This window comes from Heteronotia binoei, chromosome 21 (assembly GCF_032191835.1).
Source record: "Heteronotia binoei isolate CCM8104 ecotype False Entrance Well chromosome 21, APGP_CSIRO_Hbin_v1, whole genome shotgun sequence".
Classification (NCBI taxonomy): Eukaryota; Metazoa; Chordata; class Lepidosauria; order Squamata; family Gekkonidae; genus Heteronotia; species Heteronotia binoei.
Genome location: NC_083243.1, coordinates 2,368,957 through 2,383,341, shown reverse-complemented (window position 1 = coordinate 2,383,341; position 14,385 = coordinate 2,368,957).

The following is a 14,385-nucleotide window of genomic DNA, read 5'->3' as shown; positions in this document are numbered from 1 at the left end:
CGGGGCTTTGTCACTACGTTGCGCAGAGATCCGTGTCTTGGCAGGTGGGACGGTGGGCAGAGCCGGTGGCCGCAGCCTGGACTTCTCTGTTTAAGTGCAACAACGGAAAATAACCTCCCCTTCTGCCGCTCAAGGGGGGGGGGCGGAATCCCGCAGTCCTCCCTCCTCCCGCATTCACTGGTGCTACCCGGAGGCCTCTTAGATGTGGTTTCACCTGTAATATTCTAAAAATGCTTTGTCCAAAGCAGCCAAAAGGGGTTTCTGAAATAAGCACTGAGGGTTTTTTTGGGGGGGGGGAGGCGCCCCAGCATTGAGCGGCTCTTGAAGGCTGGGCCCCTTGGACAGCAGCCACCCCCCTCTCAAAATGTGACAAACTAGTTTTAGAGCCGAGAAGAGTTTCAGGAGCAGGTGGGGTGTGTGTGTGTGGAGGTTCCTGTCCAAAGGAACGTGCCGTAGCCGCATTCCCCTCCAGGCTTGTGTGAGCCTTCCAAAGCGGCTGCAGTGTTCGTTCCTGCGGCTTCTTTGTGTCACCTGCCTTTGAGCACTGGGTCGCTCCCTTCTTAGTGTTCAGTGTTGGCTCGTCGCTCCCCATTTCCGACCCCGCAAAGGGTGGGGAGAAACGGAGTCCCAAACTCCACTTGATCCTGTGCCGTTTGGCTCCCCTGGGTTGGCAGGGGATCAGACAGTGATTCTGCAGGCTGGCCGGACGTGGCCGGGGTGGGAAGCCTGCAGCTCGGTCACCTTTGCACCCCCGTGTGTGTGTGTGTTTTTGTTTCTATTTACAATTTCTGGAAAATGAAGGACGGCCACCTCAGTGCTGCATGCAGGGAACTGCAGGCACGTGGCTAGCCTCTCTTCCCGGGTGCCTTTTTCTACCGGAAGTGTTGAAGGATAACTTATTTTCGGGGTGCTCCTTTGCATATTAGGCCACGCCTCCCCCCGATGTAGCCAATCCTCCAGGGGTTTGCAAGGCTCTTTTTTTGTAAGCTTTTGGAGGATTGGCCACATCGGGGGGCATGGCCTACTATGCAAAGGAGCTCCTGCTAGAATTCCACCCCTGCTTATTCTTACTCTCTGTGCTTCCTAACAGCTTGGCTTCTGTAGCAGCAACCTCCCGCCTGGCTTTGAAGCCCCACAGCGGAAGACTTTGTGTATTTTTATCTGTCTGCCTGCCTTTCTCTCCTTGGCTCAGCGGACGGCTGCTGGTTTCCTGTACTCCGGCATAGCCTTCTCTTGTGAAGAGCTTCCGGGCTGGTGGTGGGCATGTCCCAGTCTTAGTCTTTGGTCTTCGGGACCAACCGAGGGAGCAGTTTGGGTGTGGTTTTGATCTGTATCCGTGCATTGAACGTTGCTGTAGAAAGGAAGGAAGCTCTAGGTTTTGTGTAGGGGGCTCTAAGGCAGTTTTTTGACCCCCGCAGTGGAATTGACCTGCCTGAGGAACCCTTGATGGGTGAGGCCCTCTTCGAAATAGATGCTAGGAAATTGCGTCTTAGCTAAATTGTCCGTGATCTGGCGAGAACCCCGAAGACCTTGGAACGCCGTTCTTCCATCGCTGTTTGTGACATTCCGATACGACCACAGACTTGGGAGATTCTCGTTTGCGAGTTGTTGGCCTCTGGGTGGACTTTGGGGCCCAGCGCTCTCATTCCCCTCCCCTCTCTCGAGCTGGGCATCCCAGCTTCTTTTGCCACTTGCCTTCTCTGCCCTGCAGGGGAGATGTTCCTGAATAGGTCTGGAAAGCTGTTTGCACCATGCTAAAAACGAGTCTCCTTGCACGGGAAAAGGCAGGGGTGGGATTCTAGCAGGAAGCTCCTTTGCCTATTCGGCCACACCCCCCCCTAATGTAGCCAATCCTCCGAGAGCTTACAAAAAAGAGCCTCATCAGCTCTTGGAGGATTGGCTACATCCGGGGGTGTGTGGCCTAATATGCAAAGGAGCTCCTGCTAGAATCCCACCCCGGGGGACAGCATGTGGCAGAGGCTAAAGCTGGCTCCATGGAGCTGAATCGGAGCCCTTGGAACGCCTCTAGTTCAAAGCAGAACAACCTTTGCCCTGCCCTGCGACTGGAGCGTCTTCAAGGACGGATCCGGGGCCCTTCTGCCTCCGACGCAGCCGCCCTTTTGATTTCTCACGTTCTCTGCAGTTGCACCTTAGGCCGGACCAAGCACTCTGCTCTTTGCGCTGTTGTGCGCAGTTTTATGGTGGCTGCACAGGTAAGGCTCCTGGGGAGGAGCTGAGGACAAATGTGACCTTGGTGTTGCTATGAAAAAGATAAGACTGTGCCAACAAGTAAGGAGACAAAAGGAGCAAGGTGCAGGGTTGAGAGTTGTATTAGTTCTTCTAGATCCTAATGCGTTTCACTAAATTGGGTGACTTAATTCAAGGTGGGAGTGAGATAAATTTTTATATAAGATCCCTTGACAAAGCATTTAGCAAAATGCTAGGGATCCAAAAGATCTAATAAAAGTCTCAACCTTGTTCCTGTTTTCTCCCTCATTTTTGCTCACAAGAACCTGCAACTTAGAGGGAACATTGATTGCCACATATGCAAAACATCCAAAACTGGAAACCACCTGCGAACTAACCATTTCAGCCTTCCTTTACATTGCCGTGTTTTCCTGTGATCCATGGCTATTCCTACAGATCAACCTCTTCATACTATACTATGACCAAGTTCAAACAGGGGCATTTTTATCAGATCTCCCCAAATACATTTTTTCTCTTGAGGACTAAGTATTTTGGCAGACTGCGGCCTATTTGTAAAATGCCCAATTAGATACAATATAAAACCATAAACAGGAGGGGCACTGTTAGGTTGGCAAGTCAGCTAAGCAAACTGGAAAAAACCTAAACTGCAAAAAATAAACAGGACCCACCTGAAGCAGGTGATTCAATCCCAAAAATACCATGTTTTTACCTGAAAGTTCTGCTTTCTGAAACCCCAACTAGTACAGATTTAGAAGTTCAATTGGGTTCACTGTTAATGCACAGGACTGGGTAACTAGGGGGGGGGGGCTGCTGCCTGTACGTGCTGTGCTCCCTATAGCTACGCTCAGTGTAGCTGCTTTGCTGTTCATGGATGGTCTCTTCATATGTAATATGTAAATAATGAACCGTGTTGGCGGACCCAGCACGCTCACGAAGGGCCCATTCCAAGCACGCTCACGAAGGACCCAGCACGCTCACAAAGGGGGGGGGGGGCTGCTGCACATATGTGGTCTGCTCCCTATAGGTACTTTCCTCTATGTAGCTGCTTTCCTTATCATAGCTGCTCTCCTCGATGTAAGAGCTCTCCTCATATCTAGTCTGTGAATAGCTGAAATACCACCTAATTCAGGAGATTCTTTTTGTCTCCAATGCCTGGCATAAACAATTCTAGCTGCTGTTAAAACATATATTGTCAAATATTCATCCTCCTGCGGGACTTCCTTCCTTACTAAGGACAATAGCATAATTGCGGGTTTAAACTGCCAGTTTATATTTAGCATTACTTTCAGCATCTCATAAACTTTAACCCAAAATTTCTTTGCCAATTTGCAAGTCCACCATAGGTGGAAGAATGAACCAATCTTTGTCCCGCATTTCCAACAGTTTGGCGGAGTGGACACATTAATCTTATTTAATTGGACAGGGGTGATGTGCCATCTATGAAATAACTTTAAAAAGTTTTCTCTAAAATTATACGGCTTAATGATTTTATAGTTCAATTTCCAAAAACGAGACCATGTTTCCAGATCAATATTTTCCATCAAGTTCTTAGACCACTTCAGCATCACGTCTTTAACGACTTCATCCTCCAATTTCATCTGCATTATATAATTATATGTTTTCTTAATAACTTTATCCACCTTATTTACTAAAATTTTATCAAAGTCAAAGTTGGGGTTGGTAAACCCTATCAGTTTATCCTTATTAAATTTGGCCAATACTAGGGTCATGGTCCACCAGTCTAGCTTTATACCTTTCACCTCCAATTCTTCTTTCCCATATATTCTATCCTTTCCATCCAGTAGATCCTGGTATCTGACTAACTTTGAGTGATCCCTTAGCTGTGGTTGAATTGCGGCTTCGCTAGGCGATATCCATCTCGGGACTTTATTATATATTTTCTTTTTGAGTTTCTGCCAAACATTATAAATCCCCTTACGAACCAAGTGGTTGACAAAGTATTTCTGTGCTCTGTCTGCATACCATAAGTTGAAGTGCCACCCATTTTGGAGGTCGAAACCTTCCAAGGTTAATATTCTTTTGTTTTCAAGGCCTATCCAATCTTGCAAGCAGACCACACCACATGCCAAATGATAGTTTTCCCAATCTGGTAGACCTAAACCTCCGTTTTCCTTTGAGTCCATTAAAATTTTCCATTTAATTCTTGGTTTCTTATCTAACCAGATAAAGGATCTAATCAGTTTCTCTAACTTAACCATAAAAATTTTTCTGGCTGCGAAGTACACCATTTGAAATAAAAATAACACCTTAGGTAGGATATACATTTTAGTCAGAGCAATTCTGCCCATGAAAGATAGCTGCAAGTTACGCCATTTCTTTAGCTTAGCTTCAAGTTCTTTTAAGAGTGGCTCATAATTGAGCTCATAGATGTTACTGCATTTATTACTTAGCACTATCCCCAAATATCTTACCTTAGTTTCCCTCTGAAAACCTGATCTTTTTTCAATAACCTGTGTATCCTGCGTGGAGATGTTTTTGGTTACGATCTTAGATTTTTTATAATTTACCTTTAGACCTGCGACTTGCCCATATTCATTTAACTCTTTCAAAACTTCCTCAATTGTATCTACTGGATCTTGTATAATTAAAACTACGTCATCGGCATATGCCAACACTTTGTATTTTTGATCTCTAACCTCTAAACCTTTAATTTTGATGTTGTTTCTTATGGACTCCAGTAAAATTTCTAATGATAACACAAAAAGTAACGGGGAAAGCGGGCAGCCCCGTCTGGTGCCTTTTCTTAACTGTATTTCATCTGATAAGTCTCCGTTCACAATTACTTTGGCTTTTTGATCTTTATAGATGGCTTTCACGTTTTGAATAAAATTAACTCCAAAATTCATCGTTTGTAACTGACAAAACATAAAATTCCAGTCCAAATTATCAAAAGCCTTCTCAGCGTCCAAAAAAAAAATGCCAATTTTTTCTTCCTACTAATTTCATAATACTCTAAAACATTTAATATTGTTCTTAAATTGGAGCTCATGTGTCGTTTTGGCAAAAACCCAGTTTGATCTGTATGTATTAGCTTAATTAATACCTTTTTTAATCTGTTGGCCAAAATAGCTGAGTAGATTTTATAGTCAACATTAAGTAATGAGATTGGCCTGTAGTTCCTGACCTCATCTAACCCTTGAGATGTTTTCGTGATGAGTGTTATGTTTGCCGACTTCCAGGAATCCAGAATATCTGCTTTAAACCAAACTTCTTCAAGAACATTTTTAAAATGACTAATTAAGGTCTCTTTGAACGTGATATAATATTCCGCTGGAATACCGTCTGGACCCGCTGCTTTGTTTTTCTTCAGATTGCTCCAGACTTCTTCAATTTCATACATCGTTATCGGACCATTCAGTCCTTCTCTCTGTTCTTCAGTTAGTTATGGCAGTGATTTTTTCATCATGTATTCTTCCTGTTGTATTTTGTCCAGCTCTCTTGGTTCATACAGTTGCGTGTAGTAGTCCTTTATTATCGCTTTCATTCCTTTTTGAGTATGATTATAATTTCCCTTACTGTCTTTTAAAATTTTAATCGTTTTATTATCTCGCTCTTTCCTAATTTTATGTGCGAGCCACCTTCCTGGTTTGTTGGCGTTTTCAAAAAAATATTGTTTGGTGAAACGTATCTTTTTCTCCATCTCTTCCAGAAAAAAAAACATGAATCTTATGCTGAAGAGTTTTTATCTCATCCTTTATTTCCTGTATCTTAGAGTTTTCTTTCATCTGTTTTTCTTTATCTTTTATTACTTCCATCATTTCACTAAGCTTTTTGCTTTCTTCGCGTTTCTTTTGTGCGTTGAAATTTATTACCAAACCTCTAAAGAAAGCTTTGCTTGTTTCCCACACCGTCTTAATTGATGTTTCTTTCCGTATATTCCAACGAAAATTTTTTTTCATTTCTTCAATATATTTCACAAATTTCTTATTGTCTGTTAATCTGGGGTTCATTCTCCAGCCTTGTCTTTTCCTTTCTCCCTTGATATAAATCATAAGTGGGCTGTGGTCTACCACTGTTCTGGGGTGGATTTCAGCCTCTTCTACCACTCTCATCAATGGGGCTGAAACCCAGCACATGTCAATCCGGGACCAAGAGCAATGTCTGTTTGGAAAAAAAGTAAAATCTTTCTTATTTGGGTTTAGGGTGCGCCAGACATCCACTAACACATGTTCATCTGCTATCCGGAAAAACGCGTCTGGGAGAGTTTTACATGTAAAAGAACCTTGCTTTGTTCCATCCTTGCCATAGCTTTTGTCTAACTTTGAACAGGTCACGGCATTAAAATCTCCGATTATGCACATATTATCCAACTTTTGATTGTTAACCATCCGTTGTAGTTCCTTGTAAAAATTTTGCTGTTTGGTATTAGGTGCGTATATATTTATAAGCAAGAAATTTTGTTGACCTTTAGAGATTTGAATACCTTGGTATCTTGCATCATCCGCTTCAAAGACAAGTTGCGCCTGAATGTCTTCTTTAACGTACGTCACCAAGCCTCTTTTTTTCTTATTTTTCTCAGAGGAAATTATTGCCATACCAAGCCTTTTATTTTGAAGCAGCGCTACATCTTTTTGTTTTATGTGAGTTTCTTGAAGGCATATGATATCTGCCTTGAATTTATTGAGTTGTAAGAAAACTCGTTTTCTTTTCTGTGGGGAATTAAGTCCATTTACATTTAATGATAGTATCTTTAATTGAGTGGCCATAATTAAATTTACCAATCCTTAGTTTCTGTTTGTTGTTTTCTCTTTTTTTTTTGTTGTCTAGTCGCCCTCGCTACTAAGCCGGCTTCAAGTCCGACTTCCCCTTCCTCATGTTCACTCGAGTCCCTATCCAGCCCCTCAGGCTCTGTTGGTTCACCTTCTGGGTCATCAAATTTCTTTCGCTCTGATTTTTTTGAGCCGTTCATCATCTGTTAAGAACTCTTCCAGCTTAAAAGTAGAGTCTATTCTGTATCTGGTATTTGCAAAGGTGAAAATCAATCCCTCAGGGGTAAGCCATCTATATACAATTCCCTTTTCCTGCAGAATTGCCGTTAACTTCTTATACTCTTTTCTTTTACTTCTTATCGACCAAGGAATCTCACGCATAATTTTTATCTTTGTCCCTTTTATTATAAGTGGTTGTTCTCGTGTTGCCATCCAGACCCTTTCCTTAATCCTTTTCCTCACAAATTTAAGGTGAATTTCCCTTGGTAAGTTGTTCTTTCTAGCATAGAGTGAATTAACTCTATAGACATGATCAAATTCTGCTTCTATCTCTCCTTTTTTCATATTAAGTGTATCTGTTAAAGCCTCTGCTAGAATAGTATATAAATTCTCATTTTTTTCCTCTGGAATGTTCATAAATCTCAATATGTACTCAGCTCTATCCATTTCTAATCTCGCTAGCTTTCTGTCTTGATCCACTTGATTTACCTCCAACTCTTCAACCCTAGAGTCAGTTAACTTCTGATTATTTTCTATTGATTTTGTAATTTTAAGCAGCTCCACGATTTCCTTTTTAGTTTGCCCCCCAAGGTCGGAATAAAGAGTCAGACACAATGCATTGGAATAAAACTGGGCCACTTTATTAACTAACAGCATAAACAGCAAGGGTACCCCACCAGCGGCCTGGCCAGGGCTAGGGGTCACCGCGACCGCTCCCCTGCCATTAACGGGCGAGAGACCCAGCCCCCCAGCCAGAGCTGAGCGACTCAGCTCCCTCCAGGCAGGCCCAGCAGGGAGGCACGCACCAGAGGGCCCCAAACCCAGACGCACGTCTCGCCAGAAAGGCACCCTCTAGCCGAGCCTCCTGGACAGTCTGCAATCTCCAAACCCGGGTCTTCAAACCCCAGGTTGTTTATGCCAGACTCCAAATTCCCCAAAAGGGGGCTGCTTCGCAGTCCTCCCCTAGCCGCATAGTGTCCTAAACCCCCAAAACCTGCCACTACTAAGGCCAAGTCTCTACTTAGGGCTTAGCACCCACCGGGAGGCCCAAAGCCACCCGCAACCCTTGCTGCAAATCTCTCAGGAAAAGCATATTACCCTTTTCCAAGAGATGGACCCCATCCCCTCTGTAGAGGCCAGGACATCTTACCAAAATATCCGGATGGGGCAAAAAGTGGCCCAAACCCCTTTCCAGCAGCTTTTTAATTTCCTTGTTGGCCTTATATCTAGCCCTTTCTATAACTGCGGGGTCCAAAGCACAACGCCATACCAGGCGGGGCAGCATGGCTGATCACACTATGATGGTCCCCGGCCATCGCTTCCGAATGTGCTGGAAATCATCACGGGCCTGCCATACCAAGGCCTTGCCCTTCAACAACCCCAGATCATTACCTCCCAGGTAAATAATTAAGATCTGAGGAGGAGGACCCGCTCTATAATTGAATCGAAATGGCAGCAAGCCCGGCCACTTCAGGCCCCGGTGCCCCCGCCATTCAATAATGGCATGCTGGCTGAGTCCCAGCTGAGAGCCAACCGCAGTTCTCCGTGCCTGAAGAGCGGCCCAAAACACGTGTCTATGGCCGCAGATGAGAACTCGGCTCCGGCTCCTCTGGCCAGGAACAGCAGCATCTAAAGAGAAAAAACAGTTAACACAAACAGAACCAATAACATTCCAACAACCAAAAGGTTGTACATAGGCCTTATAGGCCAATGAACGCCACCGACCCAGCCTCAGAATAGAAGTAGCAGGATCCCCATGAACACCGCTGTAGGGGCCGCCCCAGTCCTAAAGGAGTGGGTCCCAAAACTGCAACCCTGACAACCCCAGCTCACAAAAAGCCCGGGCCGTCACCGCCCAAGACTGGTGTCTCGTCACAGCTTGCTCACCCTAAGAGCCCCCCAAAAAGGCTAACAAGGATGCAGCATGGAACAAACATGCTTCAAAATGCGAGGCACACACCATGTCCCAGACCCTCATCCAACCATGTAAAATCGAAGGAGACACGGGACTCCACGTATCAACCCTGGGACTGGCCTCTCTAGACCACCCCTCCCACATCTTTCGCAGACAAAAGTCCGCCGTGTTTTCCCTGTAACCCTAGTGCCTTGCTGGCAAAGCCAACGCAGACAGGCGCCCCCTAATGGATCGCACTGCCAACCCCTTACCTCTCAGCAAAACACAGTAATGGAGTAATACCTCCACCGGAAGGGGCCACACCCTGCGGCACCCTACCACAGCCCTAAAGTCTTCAAACTGCCGCACAGCCCGTTTGTAAGACTTCCGCGTGCTAGGCGCAATAGCTAGACCTATCGCTCTGCAGGCTTCGGCTCTCCAATCAGCCATAGCTCCTGGGGCATTGGCACTTGTCTGCCTCTGGGGCCAGCTGATGAAATCTCTCCATCTGTTTACGAGATAGAGTGTCAGCCACCCCATTACTTACCCCAGGAACAAGTTTGGCTAAAACAGAATATTAAGCTGCAAACAACGCAGAGTGAAGGCCCTCACCAATCTCATAACCTACCCAGATTTGGATGAAAGGGAATTAATGACGTGGACCACTGCCATATTATCACACCAAAAATGAACGGTGTGATTGGCCATATCCTTCCCCCACAGCCAAACTGCAACTAAGATGGGAAAAAACTCGAGAAACGTGAGATCCCAGTTCACCCCTACCCTTGCCCACAAATCAGGCCAGCTAACCGTGCACCAATGTCCAAGGAAATAAACCCCAGAACCTAAGGAACCAGCAGCCTCAGACATGACTTGGAGCTAAGCCTCAATTCCTCCCCCCAAAAGGAGACTCCATTAAAAGACTCCAAAAATTCCTGCCAAACCCTTGAATCATCCCTCATGCTGCACGTAACCCTAGTCCTATGCTGAGGCAAGCGTAATCCTGCCATAGCATCACAAAGCCTCCTAAGAAAAGCCCTACCAGGAACGACCACTTTAATCCTTCCCTCAGCCAGCCCCTTGGCCATCTTATCCCTCACAACCTATTCCAAACCCCAAACAAACTTAAAGGTTACCTGACATAAACGGAACTCGAGGACCCTGGAAAAGCATAGCTCAAAGTCTGTGGAGTTAGGTACCATCTTGAAATTAATTTATATTGTAATAATTTGAAGCTTGAACATCTGGACTTACATACTGGTGACGACCATATTGCATTCCATTGTTCCTCCGACCACTGCGCCCCGCAATCCTTGACCCATGCATTCTGTTGGGAAGTAGTTTGCAACCAAGTTTTTTGATTCAACAACCAATACAACTTAGACATTATACCCCTCATACATAAGCTTTCTTTATAAATTAATTTCTCAAAGGCGTTAAGTTGACTAGTAGTTTGCATTACAGGAATTACTTTGTTCAAGGCATGATATAATTGGTAGTATTCGTACCACGGAATTTCAATTTTGAATTTAGTCTCCAGTTGGCTACGTGTAAGTATTTTCCCCTTTGAGCTTACATCTGAGATTCTAAGAATTTTTTCACGTCTCCAAATGCTAAAGTTTGCTTTAGATTCACCTGGGGGGAACCAAGGTTGCCCCAAAAAGGCCATAATTGGTGTTGAAGGTTGGATTACTGAAGCTCTGTATTTGTCCCAGATCTCTAAGGTATACTGTAGAAAGGGATTATTTATTTTAATTTTCTTTCTGTCTGTCGCACTAACCCAGACAAATTCGTTGAGATAAATAGGAGAAATACTCGCTGCCTCAACTTGCAGCCAGGGTAGGGAGCAATCCTTATTGGTGTAGAATAAAATGTTTCGCAGTTGGGCCGCTAAGTAGTATTTTTCAAGGATTGGTGCTCCTAAACCCCCTTTGGCGTTTGGTTTGGCCAGCAGGTAATACGAAATCCTTGGCTTTTTATTTTGCCATAGAAAGGATGTTATACATTTTTGCCATGCTTTCATGTCTGCTCTCAGGATGGGAACCGGGAGGTTCTGAAATAAAAAGAAATTTGGGCAAAATAAAGGTTTTTAACAAGTCTACCTTTTCCAGCAAGTTAAACTGGAACTTCATCCAAGTGTTCAGGTGCGTTTTAGTTGTTTTGAATAATTGCTTGTAGGTGGGAGTGAGATAAATTTTTATATAAGATCCCTTGACAAAGCATTTAGCAACAAACTGAAATAAGCAAACTTAGGTAATAGGTCTCTTAAGTCAGCTATTACAAAAAACAAAAAGATGAATCTTCCCTCATTCAGTCCTTTTCAGTATTCTACACAGTTCTACACAGTTCTTGGTCCGTGTCCTTGCGTCCTTGTTTCTGCGTAACAGAAGCTGGGCTGCCTAATTAAGTCTTAAAGCGCCTACATCGGAGAGCACTGAAGTGTTGCTCTTTCCAGTCTGTGCCTTCAAACCGAAATTAATCTTCTGAGCCACCGTCCTGTGCCGTCCCGTCTCAGTTCTCCAGCTCCGCCCTGAATCCACAAGCAGCCCACAGTCAAAGGAAACAAAAATCTTCACGTCTTGAAATAAATACAAGAGGCATCCACCAACAACACATCCAACACGTAGTAATAAATGAGAGCATTCGCCCGTTCGTCCGTTCGCCCGACCTCACTTCAAGCCGATGCCAGGCACTTCCGCCTCAACCCCCACCAACGGAGGAGGGGGGAAGAGGGCTACTATCTCAATAATAATGATGTAAATAGAAAAATAAGTCAGACCATCGACCAAAGTGTCCAAAAGGAGAGTAGAAATAAAGAATATTCGTGCCTTTCACCGCCTTCCACGCACCACCCTGGTGGACCGGTGGCTGGAGCTATGTCGTCCAGGGACGCCTTCTGCCTTCGGGAAACAGGGTGGGAGGGAGGCTTGCTTGGGGGAAGCCGACAGGCTCACCCCTTCCCCTCGCCCCTTCTAAGTACTGCAGCTCTTCCACAGAGCAAGTACGGACCTGGCGGTCCCCCGAAAAGGCTGAAAATCGGCAAGTTTCGGACCGGTGGTCTGAAACGCTGCTGCTCCGCTCCGCCGCAAACCGGCAGTCTTAGTTTGATCTTGCAGGTGAAAAAGATTCAGGTTATCTAAGAGATCTAACAGCTGTTAGTTGAGTGGGCTAGGGTTTGTTTTTTTTTTTTACAATTTTGGTATGGTCAATAATTTATTTAGCTTTGGTTGGTTTGTGTTTACTCTTTGGTATGCTAGTATGCTAGAATGGGGGGGGTGTTTAGAAATAGGTGGAAAGAACTAAGAAGGGGGAAAAAAAGAAAAAGCTTAACTTAAGAATTTAAAGCCATAAATCCATTAGAATTAAAGAGAAATTAATTTACATGACGCTTACAGCTTAGGTCTGTAAGTTCATAAAGATTAGAAGTTTAGTAGCCAATAAGAGTGAATTTAATTAAGGATTTCAGAATTGCCCTCACTTTTGGTATATTAGTTTTCCTTCTTGTAACTAACGCACAAGACTAATTGTGATTAAGTCTAGGGTTGTCATGATGTCGCAACAAGGGAAGTCTAAATTCTCTCCGGGTCAATCAAGAGCTGTTGGTGCCTCATTTCCACAGGATTCGATCAAAGAAATACAGCTGAATTTCGTAGAGGCACTTAACCAAATGCAGGTTACTCTATCTAAACAGATAGAAGGATTAGCTGACAAACTGGAAGGTCTAGATAATAAATTTAATGACACCAAAAAGGATCTATTGGAAGTGGTTAAAATAACTAAATCAATAGAATATAAATTAAAACTGACAGAAAGCAAAGTTGGGGATTTAGAGCTAAAACAGGGCGAATTTAACAATAAATTGGCACAAATTGAAATGGGACAGGCTGAATGCGTTCTCAGATTCCTCAATATACCTGAAGAGAAGAATGAATGTTTATTAAAACTAATGGCGGAAGCATTAACAGATATTGTAGGAATGGAGAATGAGGAAATAGAGAAGGAAATTGACAGCGTTTACAGGATTACTACTTTATACGCCAAAAAGAATGACCTCCCTCAGGAGGTGCCTGTGAAGTTCGCTCGAAGGCTCATTAAAGAAAGGGTATGGAGGGAAGTTAAAGAAACGCAGCTAATGATAAAAGGAGTCAAAATTAAAATCATGAAAGAAGTGCCCTGGTTAATAAGGAGCAGGAGAAGAGAATACTCAAAGTTAGCAGAGAAACTGCAAGAGAAAGGTATTATGTACAGGTGGTTAATCCCTGAAGGAATGCTATTTACATATGCCAACACTAGATACAGGATAGATTCTGTCTTTAAATTAGAGGATTTTATCAGGAACCACACAAGAAATTGGCAAAGAAAGGCGAGATCAAAAAACTCTAAAGATACGGAGGACACGGCAGTACAGAATGAGTTTGCTCAATTAACAGACCCTCCATACTCAAACGAACGGGAAGAGGGAGAAGTAGCCCAAGAAGAAGAAAGCTTACATAGAGAAACGAGGCTACAGAAGAAGAAAAAACCTCAGTTGATAGAGTGATAGAAAGTTTAAAATAAATTATGACAAATAAATTGAAGATTATCTCATTAAATATTAATGGCTTAAATTCTCCCCAGAAAAGGAAACGAGCCTTCCTTCAGTTTAAAAAATTTAAGGCAGATGTTATCTGCTTACAAGAAACTCATATAAATAAGAAGGATGAGCATTTATTAGCCAATAAAGGACTAGGGAAAGCTATAATTACTTCAGAGGAGGGGGGGGGGAAGAGGATTAGTAACGTATATTAGAGGTGACATCCAAGCTGAGCTAATTTTTGAAGCTAAAGATGCACGTTTTCAGGGCATAGAAATCGTGAAAGAGCAACAAAAATTTCTTTTGGTTAATGTCTATGCCCCCAATGACCTGCAGGGTGCATTCTATAAAGATCTATGCTATAAGGTGAGCAATTGTAAATATGAAAATTTCTGTATTACGGGTGACTTTAATGCAGTGAGCGACCCACAATTGGATAGAAGTTCTACGATTAGCAATAAAAAGAAGAACAAAGTGTCGGGAAGTAATATTTTACCTAAGACTTTCCTTAAAATGGTAGATGATCTTGTTTTGGTAGATATTTGGCGTACCTTAAATCCGAATAGACGGCATTATACTTTTTTTTCAAATAGGCACAACTCATGGTCAAGGATCGACATGATGTGGATATCAGTAGGTATGGTGAAATTACTGCAGGAGGTAGAAATCCTCCCTTCAACTATAGCGGACCATTGTCCCATACTTTATGAGATGGGGAGTAGTAGAAGGAAATCTGGATGGAGAATGTATTCTGACTTGTT